Source organism: Canis lupus, chromosome 2 (genome assembly GCF_048164855.1).
Source record: "Canis lupus baileyi chromosome 2, mCanLup2.hap1, whole genome shotgun sequence".
Lineage (NCBI taxonomy): Eukaryota > Metazoa > Chordata > Mammalia > Carnivora > Canidae > Canis > Canis lupus.
The window spans coordinates 39,571,712-39,574,400 of NC_132839.1; positions in this window are offsets into that span (position 1 = coordinate 39,571,712).

Sequence of the window (2,689 nt, forward strand, 5' to 3'; positions counted from 1 at the left end):
TCAGTTATGGGGTGTCTGACTCTTTATCTCAGGGTTGTGCATTCAAACCCCATGTTAATTGTGGACTCTTAAAAACAAATTCAAAATTAAAAACTAAATTACAAAAAGATTTTTTTAATTATATATATGTATATCAATATATATAACTGACATTTGTTAATTACTTTGGGGTTTTTTTCTGATTTAGAGGAATCCTTGATTACTAAATACTTAAGAAATATTATTAAAATCATATTTATAGAAATAAATTATTCTTGTCCAAAATGTGATAATTGACTATAGAATGTTACTGCGTGAAAGAGTGTGTATATCTGTAGGCATGCACGTGCTTGTGTGAGTGAGGATGCAGTTATGAAAGGACAGCTGATAGTTTCATAGCTACATATTTGGGACTAAGTACTTTCTGAAGATGTTATAGAGAGGTTTTTTACCTCAATTTTAGGGTAAGGATTTTTGGCCTCAAAAGTTTTTGTTCTTCTAGAACAATTCTTGTTTACAGCTTCCATATGGGTAGGTATTTTGGGTGCTAGTGTTAGATATAAGAATAAGAAGTTTTGTGAAACACTTCGTGAGTGATCTAGTGAGTGCATAGGTAGCTGTTTTTTTTTTTATTCTTTAAATTCAATTTAGTTAACATATACGGTATTATTAGTTGGAGGGGTAGAACTTAGTAATTTGTCAGTTGAATATAACACCCAACTGAGAGGGGCACTTGACGGGAAGAGCACTGGGTGATATGCTATATGTTGGCAAATTGAACTCCAAAAAAAATAAATAATTTAAAATATATATATATATATATAACACCCAGTGCTCATTACATCAAGTGCCCTCCTTAATGCTCATCATCCGATTACCTCATCCCTCCACCCACCGCCCCTCCAGAAACCGTTTGTTTCCTAGAGAATAGCATCTTTTATGGTTTGCCTCTCTATATTCATCTAATTTTATTTTTTAATTCACTTCCCCTATTTTCATGTGTTTTGTTTCTTAAACTCCACATATAATTGAAATCATATAGTATTTTTCTTTCTCTGACTTACTTAGGATAACACTCTCTAGTCCCATCCACATCATTGCAATGGCAAGATTTCATTCTTTTTGATGGCTAATAGTCCATTGTGTGTACTTAACCACACCTTCTTTATCCATTCATTTGTCAATGAACATATGGGCTCTTTCCATAGTTTGGCAATTAGGGACATTGCTGCTATAAACATTGGGATGTGTAGTGCCCTTTCAGATCACCATGTTTGTATCCTTTGTGTAAATATCTAGGAGTGCGATTGCTGGGGTTGTAGGGTAGCTCTATTTTTAACTTTTTGAGAACCTCCATATTGTTTTCCAGAGTGGCTGCACCAGCTTGCATTCCCACCAACAATGTATAAGTGTTCCTCTCTTTACATCCTTGCCAACATCTATTGTTTCCTGACTTCATTTTAGCCATTATGACCAGTATGAGGTGTTCTCTTACTGTGGTTATGAGTTATATTTCCCTGATGCAAAGCGATCATTTGTTCATGTGTCAGCCATTTGTATGTCTTCTCTGGAAAGATGTCTGTTCATTTCATCTGCCTGTTCCTTGACTAGATTTTTTGTTTTTTGGGAGTTAAGTTTGATAAGTTCATTGTAGATTTTGGATACTAACCCTTTATCAGATAAGTCATTTGCAAATATCTTCTCTCATTCTGTAGGCTGCCTCTTAGTTTTATTATTTCCTTCACTGTGCAGAAGGTTTTTATCTTGATGTAGTCCCAATAGTTCATTTTTGCTTTTGTTTCCTTGCCTTCAGTGACCTAATGAAAAGTTGCTATAGCTGAGGTCAAAGAGGTTGCTGCCTGTGTTCACTTCTAGGGTTTTGATGGTTTCCTGTCTCACATTTAGTTCTTTCATCCATTTTGAATTTATTTTTGTGTATGGTGTAAGAAAGTGGTCTGGCTTCACTATTCTACATGTTGCTGTCCAGTTTTCGCAGCACCATTTATTGAAGAGACTGTCTTCTTTCCATTGGATAATCTTTCCAGCTTTGGTGTTTTATTTTTCAGCATTCCTCTGGCTAATCAAGGTCTTTTCTGGTTCCATACAAATTTTAGGATTGTTCCAGTTCTGTTTAAAATATCAGTGGTAGTTTGGTAAGAATTGCATTGAATGTGCAAATTTCTCTGGATAGCATAGACATTTAAAAAATATTTATTTTTCCCATTTAGCATGCTAAATATATCACGCCAGTTCTTTATGGCCTGCCAGGTCTCTATGAACAGGTCTGCTGACAGCCTTATGATTCTACACTTATAGGTTAAGGATCTCTTGCCCCAAGTTGCTTTCAGGATTTTCTCTTTATCTCTGAAATTTGCAAGCTTCCTATTATATGTCAGGATGTTGACCTATTTTTATACTTGATCTTAGCCAAAAGGCTGAGAAGCAGTGTTGACCTATTTTTGTTGATTTTGCAATGGAGTTCTCTGTGCCTCCTGGACTGGAGTGCTTGTTTCCTTCCCTAGAATCAGGAAATTCTCAGCTATAATTTATTCAAATAACCCTGTCTCTCCCTTTTCATCTTCTGGGACCTCTACTATCTGGATATTATTTTGCTTTATGGAATCAGAGTTCTAGTCTCATTTCATAAACCAGTAGTTGTTTCTCTCTTCCTTTCAGCTTCCTTATTTTCCATCATTTTATCTCCTATGTC